The 17,547-nt window shown below is 41.3% G+C and overlaps 1 pseudogene; it reads right to left on the reverse strand.

Moving 5' to 3' along the window:
• Positions 1-15,623, reverse strand: part of LOC149143482 (uncharacterized) — a 62,408-nt pseudogene extending 46,785 nt beyond the window's left edge.
• Between the last annotated feature and the right edge of the window lie 1,924 nt (positions 15,624-17,547).

Below are 17,547 nucleotides of genomic sequence, written 5' to 3' on the forward strand. Positions count from 1 at the left end.
TAGACTGTGTTTAGGTTGGTAAAACGCCATGTGGCAAGTTTGCGCTTAATGCTAGATACCTATCAAAGGTACCGATTGTGCTCAATCAGAAGAAATGTCTGTTTTGTGTCCCTTTTGGTACTTTTCTGGGTCATGTGGTATGTAGACAAGGATTGATGGTAGATCCTGTAAATATCACAATGATAATTAACCTAGAGGTGCCGAGGAGTGTTAAACAGCTGCGCGCAACCTTGGGACATACTGGGTACTATAGGAAGTTTAGCAAGGGCTATGCCCAGATTATTGCACCTATGAAGAAGTTGTTGCAAAAGGATGTCACGTTCTATTGGAACGAGGACTATTAGAAAAGATTGGATGTGCTGAAGGGAAAAATGGTCACTGTGTTGATTTTAGCCTTCCTATATTGGAAGAAGGAGTTTCATGTACATGTAGACGCATCATCTATAGCATTGGGAGCAGTACTAACATAGGCTAGCAGAGGAGAATTGGATCATCCTATAGAGTTCGCAAGAAGGAGATTATCCAACGCTAAGAAGAACTATTCCCCCACCGAGCGTGAAGGATTAGACATGGTATACACACTCCAAAAGTTTAGACACTATTTGCTAGGTGGAAATTTTAAGATGTATACAAATCATTTTGCGTTGAAATACCTGGTCAATAAGCCTGTGTTGGGGGACAGAATCTGTAGGTGGTTGTTATTGTTCCAGGAGTATGATTTTGAAGTTATTGTGAAACTTGGATGACTGAACGCGAGACCAGACCATCTGTAGCGCATTGAAATGGGGGAAGAGCCCACTAATTTGGAGGAGGGATTTCATAATGCACAAATCTTGTAGTGCGCGTTGCAGATGGTCATTTTGAAGACATCATACACTTTCTAATGACAAGAACTACCCTGGAAGGCTACACCACCTAGTAGAAAAAGGAGTTAGTGGTGCACACGGCAGACTTCTCTGTCATTGCTGGACATCTGTACAAAATGGGGTATGATGAAGTATTATGATGATATGTAATGGATTTTGAAAGGAGTAGTATCCTCACAGATGCTCATGGGGGTGTCGTGGGAGGGCATTACGTAGGAAGGGCCACTACATAAAAGATCCTACGCGCAGGGTTGTCGTGGACAACCCTCCATAAGGATTCGAAAGCCTATTGCAAAGCATGCGATGTGTGTCAAAGGACTGGTAGGCCATCGCAAAGAGATGAACTACCTCTGAACCCATAGATGATGTTACAACCTTTCGAGAAATGGGTGATAGATTACGTGGGACCCATTCAGCAACAAGGAAAGAAGATGGGAGCGCGGTACATTATCACCATGACTGATTATTTGACTCGATGGGTGGTGGCATAACTTGTGAAGGACTGCACAGGTGCAGCTATTGTGAGGTTTCTCTTTGACTATGTACTGATGCGATTTGGGTGTCCAAAGATTTTGATGAGTGATCGTGGTATGCACTTTATTAACAAAACGATCAGTGCGCTAATGGATGAATTTCAAGTATATCACCAAAAAATCACGGCTTATCACCCACATGCTAATGGGATGGTGGAAGCATTCAATAAGGTACTGGGGAATTTACTGACCAAGGTTTGCAATGCTCAGTGAAGTGATTGGGACTTGTGCATACTCGCAGTACTATGGGCCTATCGAACGACATGCAAAAAGTTGACTGGACAAACACCCTTTAGGCTTGTATATGGTGTTGAAGTAGTGATGCCCATGGAATACATTGTGCCTAGTTTGTGCATAGCGGCACTCATGGGTATGACGGATCACGGAGCCCTAGAAGAGAGGCTCACATAGTTTGTTGAGTTTAAGGAAGAAAGCTTTCTATCTGGATTTCACCAATAGGTCCAAATGCAGAGTGAAAAAGCATGGCATGATCGACACATTAAATTGCACACCTTTAAGGTAAATGATCTAGTTTTGTTATATGACAACAAGTTTGATAAATTTATAGGGAAATTCGGGATGCACTAGCTATGTCCCTATGTCATTAAGGAAATTACTGATGGTGGAGCAGTTGAGTTGGTTAAATGGAACGGAGACCCCTTCCTAGGAAAGGTGAATGACAGTCGATTGAAGCCATACACCGGTGATCCAGCCAGGTGACTATATGATGGTATCATAGCCTTAGTGCTCAAGGCAGCTGAAAGGAGGCACTAACTATAAAATACACTGCCCGGCTTGGGGAACTGCACGATTGGAGGATTGTGTGGAATGAGGAGATGTCACAGGGTTCGTGACAACGCAGAGAGAGATGCGCTACCCAAGGAGAAATTGTGCAGATCAGCCAGAAAGTGATCGTTAAAGTCATAGTTCATGATTTGACAATGAGAATGCGGCCAAATGGAGCGGACAACCGACATTTAAGAAGAAATTTATGGGTAATATCCTTGAAAATATACCACCAATCTGGCATTAATAAATAGAGTTTAGGGGGAACAGTCAGATTTGAATTCAAAATGGCTTATAAATTACATGTGGTCACCCAACGAAAAACACTTGGCATTTTGAGCATTGAGTTGGTGAGCTCTCAAACGTGCATGGACCATGCATTTTTCAAAGAATTGCTTGACTCCCTATCTTTTGGTCGATTTCCAAAGTCCGTTTGCAATTTTAACCATGACATTATCTCAGGATCAAAATCTATGGACATCGAAGCAGTGACAACCGAGGGGGCTATGCCCGAGGTTGTTATGGAGGCAGAGGGAGCTACTCTGGAGGTTGTAGAGGTACTACCTAAAGTCCCCAAGTCACCATGGATGCCTAGACTGAAGCCTACCCCAACCAAGGAGTCTGCGAAGGATAAGAAGGGAAAGTAGGCTGCGATATTGGTGCACACGTCGCCTAGAAGAAACACATAAAAGGATAAGCCCATTGCATAGTAAAAGGGAAAAACTATTAACTTGGAGCTGAAGGAGGAAGAGATTGAGGACATCTCGATGGATGATGAGGATTTTGGGGTGGAAGTGGACGATGTTAAAGTTTAGGTTTCTAACCCTATCACTAAGTTCCCTGAATATGTTCCTCTGTGCAAGGGCAAGACCAAGGTGCTAAAGGACATTGACGAAAGAAAGGTCACCTTGCACATACCTCTACTGTCGAATGAGATTGTCGTTGAAGGACGGTGCTTGGGGCAAGTTCTGTTGTTGAAACTAGAAGATTGGAACTTAGATCACACTTAGAAGTTCCCTCACTTGGCGAAAGAATAACCAATGTACCGCATTGTTCACACAACCACCGGGCTTACTGCATTGGAAGCACGGAAGTGGCTTAGAGGGGTAGACAAGGAAGGTCTACTCAACCTGCTATGGGTGTCGCACTACAATCGCACACCCATTACAATATTGGTCATCAAGCAATTGCTATGCTTGGTGCATGATGGGTGTTTGTGGCTAGAGGAGTTGATACCCATCACTGACAGGTTGATCCATAGGATCACACGACTACCCTATGTAGGGGAAAATCTGGCCATGATGTTTGGCAAAAAAGGTGGCGAGTAGGCCCTTGCAGAGGCCATGAAAGAGAAATTCAAGCTCGTGAAGAAGCCGTGAGGCTATGCCATCTCGAGTATCCATGATCTTGGGGTAAAGGTGGCCACACAGATTTTGACAGGAAAATTTATGAGGAAGTGTCACACAGATGAAGTTCCAGCACCTGTCGTCTCTCTAGCGGCCCAATGCACCGAAGGAGTTCAGTTTAATTGGGCACACTATCTTTGCGGTGAGTTCCTTGTGAACTTCCGCGAGGCATAGGATCTAAGAAAGACCTTCCACTATGCATGGCTCTTATTTTCCATTATGTTGGTAGCTTGGGAGTTGCTTGAAGATAATCAATTCCCCTCAATCATGCCAGACTTGCAAAAACTAGTAAAGTATGCTTCATTATGGGCGACAAAGGATGCTCTGCACAACAAGGATAGTAACATCTTCTAGATCTTGATGGAAATGAATATACACATGGCTATCAATCATACGCTGTGAATGTTGCCTACTGTGTTTTCCAAACTATAGGAGTACGTGGAGTTCAAGGAAGAATTTCAGTGCGTTTTGATCAGGGTATGGAAGGACCCTAAGCAGAAGTGGCATGATTTGCCTTAATTGGAAACTGACAATTTGATTGGTTTAGTTCTTGATTGTTGGCCGACAGAGTGCTGCACTGCCTTAGACTCAGTGGTGGGGTCGAGAAAGTCTGCCGCATAGCACAAAAAGGAGGAGGCCAAGCTCAATATGCGCAGCTGGCCGAGAAGAGGAAGAAGGAGGTCAGTGACAAGGCGCAGGTAGAGCGTGATGTCGCACAGTAGGTGGAAAAACAGATAGGTAGAACAGAGCGCGACTCTCACAAAGGTGCAAGGTCACCCTCGCCCAAAACAGAGGAAGAAACAGACGAGAAGACAGAACAGCACGAAGCAGACCTGCAGACAACGTTGTACCATATCAAGCATCCAAGGGGACAAGAAAAGTGAGGCCATGAAAGAAATCCAAGGCCAATAAGATTTCACAAGACCCAAGCACCCTAACAGAGGGAGATTTGAATGACACTAGAGATAGGGTGTGGGATGTCACTGCGGAGGTACTACAAAAGTTCAAGCAGTAGCAACAACAACAACAAGTATTGGGGGGCATCTAGATGGGTCTGCATGAGTTGTAGATCCACGCATCATAGGCTGTCGCGGTGTCAACCAACCTCACCATCGGTACTTTGGAAGCTGCCATGATGTTTTGTGTGAAGAACTCCAAAGCAATAGTTCTACCGGATGGAGCATTGACCACATAAAACGAAGCTGATATGCCCAGTGTCAGCCCCCTCAAGGGAGTAGGGTTGAACTTGGCAGTGCTTCCTAGCGAGGTGCTCCACCTACTACAGGATGGAGTGATCATGAAGTTGAGGGCCTACAAATAGTGCATCGTGCATGTGATCAGTGAGCTAGAATTCAATAATGTGTAGCTAGCCCTTAGTGAGACTCTGCCATCACCACCATGACAGATGTAACCGACCGAAATAAGCGCATAGTTCAGGTCGTGGAGGAAGCGTGCCAAATGGTCCAAGAGTTGGCCATTCTTGAAGGAGAACTGGTAGAGGTGCACATTCGCAAGCTTGTTACGGGGGTGCGTGATGCTCACATAGAGTTGGATAAGGTTTAGCTGGAGCTAAACCTATAGATTGCAGATTTGTAGTTGAAGGCCCAACCTTCAACTCTTCCAGAAATAAAGGAGCAACACACAAATGCTACCATAGAGACGATAGTGGCAGTAGACAATGCAGTAGCAGATTTCACACGATTGTTTGAAGATTTGTTTGTGGTCCTGACCAATCTTCAGGAGGACCCCAATGTATAGCGGATGGAGATTGAGGCGCGAGAACTACAACAATGCTATGATGAGATAAAAGGAATAACGTGCACCATCGCTCTCACACAGAGACTGGTGAAGCTACAGGAGGCCAAAACATTGAAGGAATAGGTAGATGTAGCACAACACAAAGAGGTAGTGTTGAGGGTGCGCTTGAAGCCTTGGTTGAACGAAGCTTAGTCAGTGATGGCTTCCATTGAAGGCAAGCATGCTAGTCTACAAGCGACTCAGCAAAAGCTTCCGGGTGACAGTTCAGGACCAGTGACAAAGAAGTTGGTTCAAGAAGTGAAGTAGGCGGCCTCGCAATGCATCGTTGAGGTTTCCATCATATAGGTTGAGCTTGGCAGTCTTCTCTCCAAGATCTATGCGCCTGTAGAGTGACTCTAGGGAGAGTCACCATGGGTTCCCCTAAGAGCAGTTTTGGGGCTAAAAGCCAATGTTTTTGGAAAATTTTGTAATAAAGTTGTAAAGTCTCCGCATTTTTTGGTCGCGGAGCATGGAGGTGTAAGGGGTCATAAAGTTTTTTCCATCCTTATTTTGTAAAGTTTCAAGTTAGTTGTAAAGATCTACCCATGGTCTGTGGACCATGGGATTGTATAAAAAGGAGCTAAATAAGTAAGCTCTAGGAAGTTAGTGTTAAGATTAGGTATGTTCTATGCTAGAGCAATTTATTTAAATTTTCACAGTTAGCAATCACATCAGCATTATGATAAACTGCAGATAGAACATAAATATAAAACGTAGAAGACAAGCCAAGACAAGAGGACAAAAGATGTGGCGCAAGCCAAGGACAAACCCCACGATGTGTGGGGAAACCCTTTGATCAAACCTTCTTTTATCTTCAAAGTTCAGTAGAGAAAGAGAGAGAGAGAGATAGTATATTTACAATAGAAGTCAACACTTTGACTTATCTAGATCTGAGCAAAGACCATTTAGTATAACAATGAGATCAGTTGAAGACACTCTGCTTCAACTGATTCTTAAGGTGCTGCATCTTGTCCTCTTGCTGCACCATGCTGCACTTATCATGACCATGTTATGCACTTCATGTTGCTGCTTCTATCACTGAGCTGCTCCAATCATTGAGCTGCTCTTTGATCACTGATCTGCACTCAATGACTTATATGCTGCACTCATCAAACAACATCCATCATCACTTTGTTGCCCCATCATGTTGCAACCAACACCTTGCTGCATCCTTGTCATCTGAAATACCCTCAACATAGTCATAATAACCCATGACAATAGCTTTGTCCATCTCACATTATAGCAGTGTCATACAACCATCTAATAGCTTGAGATCTCAACAATATTAGACACGACAACTCCATGTATTATGCTAATGATCTGAGCCCTCACATACTCATACGAAAAGCTTGACTGTGGTGTTATGGCCTGCGGCCTAACACACAGTTTTCCTGTAGCAGCATAAACGTTATACTTGTTCTTCCAATGATACCTCAACAAGTTTGTTCCACTGCTCCATTTAACTCGGCCTTCTAACAAGAAGAAACCACTCTCAAATGGTTGCACAAGGGATGCTCAAACAGTCGCTTAACCTTGTTGCATTATGGTTCCTTCTACTGCAGCTAGGGCACAATAGAATCCTTACTTCAACTGTGGTTAGAACTCATGGTTGGACTGCGGCTTGAACAGCAGATCTGGTCTCCTTTTTATCAGCGTATCAGGGCCTCCTTATTACTGTGTATAGGGCTGCTGATCAGCCCTTCCTTTGCTGCGGAATTTTCCAGCATGGTCTCTCTGCCCTGCGTATAAATGATGAGGGTATTATGTTGACTGTGTAGAGAGCATAATATATCATGAACCATGAAATGCGTATATATATATATATATATATATATATATATATATATATATATATATAGATATATGTGTATATATCATGAATCATGAACAATGCATATATATGTCTCTATATATATCTTGAACCATGAACAACATAATATGTCCAGCGTATAAATCATGAACCATGAACATCATAATATGTCCAACGTATAAATCATGAACCATGAACAACGTATATATATGTCTCTGTATATATCTTGAACCATGAACAAGATAATATGTCCAGCATATAAATCATGAATAGCATAATATGTCCAGCGTATAACATAAACCATGATCATCATATATATATGTCTCTGTATATATATCTTGAACAACGTATCCAGGTATGCCTGTGGCTTCAATTCATGACAGCGGCCAACATGCCTGCGGTTCTTAACTTCAAACTTGACTGCGGCCAGATTTTGCGGCTAGGGTTTACTGCGGCTAGATCTATATTATATGACTGCGTTCCTTTGCTTCATCACTGCGTATAGACTGCGTTAGATATAGTCATGACAACATATATACATATATTCTTCATTGTTGTGCATATAGATGACAGCGTATAAGTGCCTGCGGAACAACGTTAAGATTATACTGCGACATTTCCATATGACAACGAAATAGATACATTGAACGCCTTGTGGAATGACTGTCTCCATAACCTATATATATTAGCGTATGACTTGTCTCCGTGACCATCGTTTTACCATGACTGTGTTGTACTGCGGCTAGAGCATTTTCATAAGGCCAACATATCACTCTTGGTTTATCACTCCTTCTCCAAAAGCCCAAGACGTGGAGAGGAGGAGATCACTCAAGAATATGTGATTAAATGACATAAAATCCTCATCTATTTATACTAAAAATGTAGAGGTTGAATAGACACGTCGGTTGGGCTTCTAGAGCCTACATAAGAGCTGGTCGGCTTGACTATAAATACATAAACAAAATAAATTCATATCTCCATAAATACTTATCGGAATCGGATGATCTTTGGATCAATCCTACACCTCTCGGCGAGAGGGATCCAATAAAAATATCAGCTGCCATAAATAAGCCGAACCACATGGAGTTTGGCCCTAGTTTCCAATTTAACACTCCCTCTCAACTAGGGAGAAGTCCATCTACTGATCCATGTGTACGTCTGTACTATCTCTGCCATCAGTGCCCTACACTGTTCTGCTCAGCCCTGTTGGCTCTGTTCTACTCTGCTCAGCTCTGCTGGCTCTGCTCTACTATGCTCAGCTCTGCTGGCTCTGCTCTGCTCAGCTCTGCTAACTTTGCTCTGCTGGCTCTGCTCTGCTCATCTCCGCTGAACTATGAAGAAGAAGAATTGATCGAGAATGAGTCATATCATTCTCCACTGACCTGAAGTCAGTCTCAGAGTGCATACCACTAGTCCCATACTAGTCTCAACTGACCCGAAGTCAACTTCATAGTAAGTATCACTCCTACCATTGGTCCCAGACCAGTATCGCAGTATCAGAGAGTGTACCACTGGTCCCAGACCAGTCTCAACCGACCCGAAGTTAGCGTCATAGTATGTACCACTCTCACTGGTCCCATACCAGTACTGCACTAACACGAAGTCAGTCTCAGAGTATGTACCACTGGTCCCAGACCAGTCTCAGTCGACCTGAAGTCAGCGTCATAGCATGTACAACTCCTACCACTGGTCCCAGACCAGTATCATTGATCCCAGTTCAATGGAGGACATCCTAGCGTAGGGAGTACGGTAGATACAACGATGCGTCCATCGGTATTACTATGGTCCCTAACTTCATTTCCCTGCTTATTGATCAGATGAGAGCTACTTCCCATGAGTCCCAGATTGCATGGGTAGGAAGCCTCGACAAGAGAACTTAATCAATCCTGTCCTCACAGGAGAACACATCAATCCTGCTACAATTTCCATGGAGAACACATCAATCCAGGATGCCATGGAGAACACATCAATCCAAGCCTCACAGGAGAACACATCAATCCTGCTACAATCGCCATGGAGAACACATCAATCCAGGCCTCACAGGAGAACAGATTAATCCTACTACAATCGCCATGGAGAACACATCAATCTAGGCCTCATAGGAGAACACATCAATCCTGGCCTCACAGGAGAACTAATCATCCTGCTACACAAGAGAGCGAATCATCTTGTCCCACAAGAGATTGAATCATCTTGTCCCACAAGAGAGCGAATCATCTTGTTTCAGTGTGCACCACCAGGGGAGGGTGAGTCACCCTGTGGTCGTATGTTGCTCCAATAGAACTGCAAGCCCCCCAAAGCTCCTAGAGCTCAATGTATGCAGCATGCAGGACCCTTTTACAAAGGTCTCTCGACGACTCCAAGTCGTTCGGGAAAATCACAAATTTGATATTTCCTCAGGGCTCTGTCCTGTACATCATCTCAGTGTGATAGAGCCTCCTTGATCATCGACTTACCATATCCCAGATAAGGCAGAAGTTGATGTCTATCTGCTAGAGAAATTGTCAAATACGGGATTCCTCAATAATCGAATCCCATCTCTGGTTGTCACAGAGATTCACAGTGGTATTCATCATGTGTACAAACAGCTTACTGAAGAGCTTCAGCAACTAGACTGCCTCATAGAAGGCCATACTATCAACAATGTATTCTGCCTTGGTGGTGCTCAGAGTCACCGACTTCTGCTTCCTGCTCATCCAGGATATCAAGGCAGATTCCAAACAACACTGAGAAGTGCTCTAGTGATCCTCCATACTTCCTGCCCACTCATCATTCGAATAATCATGTGGTTTCATATTTCCGGTAGTGTATCTCAATTCATGAGAGATTGTGCCCTGAAGATATCTTAGAAGATTCTTGGCACCAACCTAGTGAGGCTCAACCAAATATGGGCTCACCATGCTAACTGCAACACAGATGTCTGGACGGAGGTTCTCCAAGAACATCAACGCGAATGAGTTTATGAAACTCAGAGGCATTTACCAAATCTGGTCCGACATTATTACCATATAACTTCTGAAAGTTAAGATCCTCGAGGTAGTCACAAGCTTGCATCTTATCTTCCCACATTCAGAATCCATCTCCCTCTGTCTCCTATAAATGAGAGGGTCAGCACATGTCAGACATAGGTGCCGGTACGAGAGGTGTATCATCCACAACCTTTGAGTAATGGTTTGGATCAGTTTCACTCCTAGTGAATCTCAGCTGCATTAGACAGCTATCAATCCTCTCATATTATGCCTGAGGTGTTTTTCTTCAAGCCATAGAGGGCTTTCTTCCACCTATATACATGAGATTCCTTGATCATGATTCTCAAACTCCTCGGGTTGTTCCAAACCTATGAACCTGTTGCATGAGGGGAATGGTACCCTTATAATATTTTCCTTTGGTACATTTCAGACATGTACCTTCATGCTTCCTTTCGAATTCAGGCATCCTAGTCACCATTTGACTCACAAACGTTGAGTCAATGGACATGGTCACCAGTGGACTTCCTGCAACTTGATACAACCCTGAACTCAAAAACATCTTTAAAAGATATATTTTCAAACACGTACCTTTCCATCGATAAGTGCCACCCTGCAACCTTTGACTTCCATTTCCGAGATGGACATCAGGTTCGATCAGGTACATAAAAGAGATTTTGGGGTTCCTTGCTTTCGTGGAAGAGTCGACCATTTCCTTGATGACCTGCATTACCAGTCATTCTTTTGATCATAGAATATGTCTCAGGAATGATTGTTATCTTGATCAAGAGATGTGTCTCTGCCATGCACAACGGCCGAACTTATTTCAACAAGGCATCCGCTTTTCCTTCCACCCTTAGATCCGAACTTCCCAATGAAGTGATCATTAGATGGGCCATCAGAAACTTCCACTGCGCCATTCTGATAACATTCTCTGGTTCGACTTCACCCTAGGTGAATTATGAGGAACCTATTGATCCTTATGTCTTGTCCCAGTTGTCTTCAGTGATTACTCTTTCACTCTTGCTTGGGCGTTGTCTTCACCTCTGCTCTAATACCATGTTAAGATTAGGTATGTTCTATGCTAGAGCAATTTATTTAAATTTTCACAGTTAGCAATCACATCAGCATTATGATAAACTGCAGATAGAACATAAATATAAAACGCAGAAGACAAGCCAAGACAAGAGGACACAAGATGTGGCGCAAGCCAGGGACAAACCCCACAATGTGTGGGGAAACCCTTTGATCAAATCTTCTTTTATCTTCAAAGTTCAGCAGAGAAAGAGAGAGAGAGATAGTATATTTACAACAGAAGTCAACACTTTGACTTATCTAGATCTGAGCAAAGACCATTTAGTATAACAATGAGATCAGTTGAAGACACTCTGCTTCAACTGATTCTTAAGGTGCTGCATCTTGTCCTCTTGCTGCACCATGCTGCACTTATCATGACCATGTTATGCACTTCATGTTGCTGCTTCTATCACTGAGCTACTCCAATCATTGAGCTGCTCTTTGATCACTGATCTGCACTCAATGACTTATATGTTGCACTCATCAAACAACATCCATCATCACTTTGTTGCCCCATCATGCTGCAACCATCACCTTGCTGCATCCTTGTCATCTGACATACCCTCAACATAGTCATACTAACCCATGACAATAGCTTTGTCCATCTCACATTACAGCAGTGTCATACAACCATCTAATAGCTTGAGATCTCAACAATATTAGACACAACAGCTCCATGTATTATGATAATGATCTGAGCCCTCACATACTCATACGAAAAGCTTGACTGTGGTGTTATGGCCTGCGACCTAACACACAGTTTTCCTGTAGCAGCATAAACGTTATACTTGTTCTTCCAATGATACCTCAACAAGTTTGTTCCACTGCTCCATTTAACTCGGCCTTCTAACAAGAAGAAACCACTCTCAAACGGTTGCACAAGGGATGCTCAAACAGTCCCTTAACCTTGTTGCATTATGGTTCCTTCTACTGCAGCTAGGGCACAACAAAATCCTTACTTCAACTGTGGTTAGAACTCATGGTTGGATTGCGGCTTGAACAGTAGATCTGGTCTCCTTTTTATCGGCGTACCAGGGCCTCCTTATTACTGTGTATAGGGCTGCTGATCAGCCCTTCCTTTGCTGTGGAATTTGCCAGCATGGTCTCTCTGCCCTGCGTATAAATGATGAGGGTATTATGTTGACTGTGTAGAGAGCATAATATATCATGAACCATGAAAAGCATATATATATATATATATATATATATATATATATATATATATATATATTATATATGCGTATATATCATGAACCATGAACAACGCATATATATGTCTCTGTATATATCTTGAACCATGAACAGCATAATATGTCCAGCGTATAAATCATGAACCATGAACATCATAATATGTCCAGCGTATAAATCATGAACCATGAACAGTGTATATATATGTCTCTGTATATATCTTGAACCATGAACAGCATAATATGTCCAGCGTATAAATCATGAACAACATAATATGTCCAGCGTATAACATGAACCATGAACAGTGTATATATATATGTCTCTGTATATATCTTGAACAGCGTATCCAGGTATGCCTGTGGCTTCAATTCATGACAGCGGCCAACATGCCTGCGATTCTTAACTTCAAACTTGACTGCGGCCAGATTTTGTGGCTAGGGTTTACTGCGGCTAGATCTATATTATATAACTGCGTTCCTTTGCTTCATCACTGTGTATAGACTGCGTTAGATATATTCATGACAACATGTATACATATATTCTTCATTGTTGTTCATATAGATGATAGTGTATAAGTGCCTGCGGAACAACGTTAAGATTGTAGTGCGGTGCTTCCATATGACAACGAAACAGATATGTTGAATGCCTTGTGGAATGACTGTCTCCATAACCTATATATATTAGCGTATGACTTGTCTCCATGACCAGCGTTTTACCATGACCGCGTTGTACTGCGGCTAGAGCATTTTCATAAGGCCAACATATCACTCTTGGTGTATCACTCCTCCAAAAACCCAAGACGTGGAGAGGAGGAGATCACTCACGAATATGTGATTAAATGACATAAAATCCTCATCCATTTATACTAAAAATGTAGAGGTTGAATAGACACGTCGTCTGGGCTTCTAGAGCCTACATAAGAGCTGGTCGGCTTGACTATAATTACATAAACAAAATAAATTCATATCTACATAAATACTTATCGGAATCAGATGATCTTTGGATCAATCCTACACCTCTCGACAAGAGGGATCCAATACAAATATCAGCTACCATAAATAAGCTGACCCACATGGAGTTTGGACCTAGTTGCCAATTTAACAGTTAGAGAGCAATTAAGCTTTACAAGCTTTGGTAGAGAAGTCTAAGTGTTTTTGGGTCTTAGTGTAAGTAGAGGCTCTGCATTTGAGCGTGCAGACGCGTAGGGTGGAAGTCTGAAGTTGAGTACGCAGACCCCTGCGGCTGTGTGCGCAGGGTGGATAGAGTTTGTATTAAACTAGAAGATATCAATAAAGAGAAGTATTCTACAATTACTATGCATTTAGTCTCTATTAATGCATATGATTATATTGTGATCTGGGTTTATCTTAAAATGTTTATTTGATGCACTAATGTATGTGATTATATCTATTAATTGAACACAAGTAAAGATATCATTGTACGCAACACTAACTGTAATTGATTGATAAGATAACTAAAACACTTGAGATAACTTGGGAACTATACAATACATTGTCATAGCTGTGTGAAAGTACCTGAACCACGGGTTAGGGCTGCACGAAGGTCAATCATACACCTTCACAGAGGTACTGAAGGGTGGAATAAAGGGTAGATTGATAGAGCCCTAAGGCTTAGCGACCTGTGCGAAAGCATGAGCAGGGGGTATAAACAAACATCTTGACCATCTCAGTGTGCAGAAACTTGGTTCCAGCATCCCCCCATACTGCTTCGAGTGAGACTTCAATCCGTGCTCTGCGGGCTGATGTCAAAAGGGCGAGTAGTGTAGGGATTTGTTTGGCTAACTAAATTTGAACCTGGGTCAGGGTCCACAAAGCCAACACTAGCTGAGTGACTTGAGGGAGAGTGTCACCATATTTTTGTTGGGGACCTGTTGGGATGGGGTCCCTGGGGTCAATTTTGTTGAGATTTTGAGTCATTTTTGTAATATCCTTTTGTAGTGAAGGTAAAGTATCCATGAACTGTGGAAAGCAAAACATGAAGCTAAGTAGAGTCAAAGAGGCTTCAGTCCCTTAGTTGGGTAGGTGATAGAGTTGTTTTGAGACCCACCCATGTTTCGCAAACAATGGTATTATAAAGAAAATGTTATAAATAGATGCGTCATAGCGAGTCATAGAGGTATATTTTGGGAAATAATCATTTTAAAGGCTAGGTGCTAAGGCAGGAAAAATTTGTTTCATGTACTTGGCGAAAAGGGAAGGCTCCTGCAGCTGAGTGAACAGAGACCTTGGTAAGTCTACAAGCTTAGTGCATGGGCCCCTACAAATGAGTGCGAAGGGAGGAGAAGTCTATAATTCAGTGCTTATTCATAACAAAGATTGTTTGGGAATGAATTATAATGCATCTATGCCTTGTTATTTTCTTATGTTTAAGCTTATGTATCTTTGCTTTGTGATATGTTTTATGTCAATTAATGTTTATTTATTGCATGAAATTGGTAGATCTATAATATTTATGCATAATAAGTATCATTAACCACCTTCACGAAGATCAGGAAGTTGTTAAATAGATCTGTTTAGTTAGTTGTCCGGAAAGGGTAGATCTGCGCGACGGTAGATCTAGGCCATAAGGGCTCCAGAATGAACATTTACTCCGTGGAATGGGTAGATCTGTAATCTTTCTACATGACAAGTAAAATTAAGTACCTTCGCGAGGACCTGAAGTTCATCTTGATAGAGTTGCAATAATTGACAGATGGAAGGAATATATCTGCGTGCAGGTAAATCTAAACCCTGGGAACCTTAGGAAGCCATCACACAGGCCTTTGGATGCACAACCCTGGTTCTAGCATCCCCCAATACTGCTTCAGGTGAGGCTGCAGCCTGTGCTATTCAAGTTGTTTCTGAAAGGGCCAGTAGTTAGGGTGTTGTTGTTTGGCACGGTTAAAGTTGAATCTGTGTCAGGCCCCATCAAGCCAACAACCATACACTTCCTCTATTCCATGTGAATTTTGGTGAAATATTTGAAAATAATTTAAGGAATTAGTTCTCAATATTCTTCTAATTATGTCCATTAGAGGAACAATTTCTAGACTATCTTCTTCTAATTCCATTGTTCTCAAATGAGAATTTCATCCCACAAACCCTGAATTTGGCGAGGTAAATATTGGGAAGAGGATCAATAAGTACATTGAAGGATGTTGTATGCCTACTAAACACTGTGACAACAGTTTCCATGTTTCCATAAATTAAGCTACACCAACTTGGTAGAATCCTATCCTTACCTATATTGAGTTCCCTTATTCATTGTGAATAAGGGTCGTTTATGCATAATATCTTACTTCACCAAGGACAAGCTAAGGAAAATAGAGGGTTCAATTTTAAATTCCAAATAATTTTTTTTTTGTTTTTTTTTTTTTTTTTTTCAATTAGATTATATGATGAAGTATTTGGTCCAGAATGTGTTCCCATGCTAAGAAATGGAATCATCAAGATGAATTCCATTTCTATAAATCTTAACCATTATAAAATTGGTTGTGGAGCAAGTTTCTATGATCAAATATGAAGTTATGATCAGAAGCACAATTGTTATCAGTCCATATCTATGAATTTGAATCTACAAGTTGTCCCAGATTCATATGAAATTCTCAAAAATTGGGGGGAGTAAATAAAAATGTTTGTCAGTGTCAACATCCTGTTGTAATGGAGAATAGTGGCATAGCATAATTATCTAAATAAATGACAAGTATTCTACTATATTGGAAGCTAATATAACCACTTGCATTAGTTAACAGGGGATTAAAACAAACAATTCAAATATAATGCCACTCTAACTACAAGCCACATTTCCAAGCTTATAGAAACATCCTTCAAGAATATCATGTGTTATGATTACTTAGGTGATATGGGTTTTCATGCAATGTACCAAACGGGAAAATACCCAAACCTAGTGCAAGAATGGTGCTATGGGTACATGGAAGGGAGAGGTAGAGGAAATAATGATTCCAACTCACAAGCATGCTCTACAACCCCATCTACTTAGTTGTATAAGGTTACACCTTTAACCCTTACTTATTTTTTCATAAAGACCATTTAGTCCAAGTATTGACTGTGAGAGCTTTTATACCACTCTATAATACATCCCCTTACATAAACAGAGGTTGACACTATATTAACTTGAGACTCGATGTGCGGTTAAGAGATTATATTGTCTATTTATTATAATTTACTAATATCCAAACAGTTGTTTTATATGATCATAATCCAAACAATCGTAGAAGTCAAAAATTCAATCACCATATCCATTCAATTTTCTTTTTGTAATGGCATTGAAATTTTGTAATGACATCTTACAACCTTTTATTGCTGTGGAATATTACTCTCAGCAAAGGGTGCACTGTGGTTCCTAGGCTTTTAAAAATTTGAATTGTGAATTTTCTTTTTTTTTTAATCTACAACAATTAAGCATGCATCTTAATTTTCACAGGAAGACTTTCTACTGCCACAAGGTCAAAGACGCCCATAACTTCATGACTAGTCTTGATCATCTGCCTCAATTCACCTAGATAATCCTATTTAGTGTGATAACCTCGATTTTGGTTGGGACTAGACCAAAGTTCCAAACCTTTCATCATTGAGGGTTATATATTTTAAACCGATGTCTCTTCTCTTCTATAGGTCAAAATCATCTCTACATACAAACTACCTACATATAGATTATATTTACATTCTTCCCCTCACCTCTTGGTAATTAAGAAAAAGGAGGGAAAGGTTTTCTTGGAGGGCATCTATTAAGAATGCCTTTACTATATGGTCACTATACATAGGGATTTTAGCCTAAAAATATTATTTCAAACTAGATATATCCATCTTATAAGGGTATCTCTATTGTCTTTAGTCTCAAGGGTTATCATACCCTCTTGGAGAAAACAAAACTTCTCTTCAACTTCACCTTAAGATAAATTGTCATATTTGAAGAGGCAAGCACATCTATAGGCCCTGCTTTAACCTTTTTGATAGAGGAATCCAAAGAATACTTGGTCTCAATGAGATAAATCATTATTACCTAAATATCAACATACAAATCCATAGAAATCACTCTTCAAAAGCCAAATATGGAGACATTTTGTCTTTTGGTGATCTGAAAATGATATCTTAAATC

The sequence above is a fragment of the Pinus tabuliformis genome, chromosome X (assembly GCF_031772625.1).
Source record: "Pinus tabuliformis cultivar Carrire ecotype Pingquan chromosome X, CPIR1, whole genome shotgun sequence".
NCBI lineage: Eukaryota > Viridiplantae > Streptophyta > Pinopsida > Pinales > Pinaceae > Pinus > Pinus tabuliformis.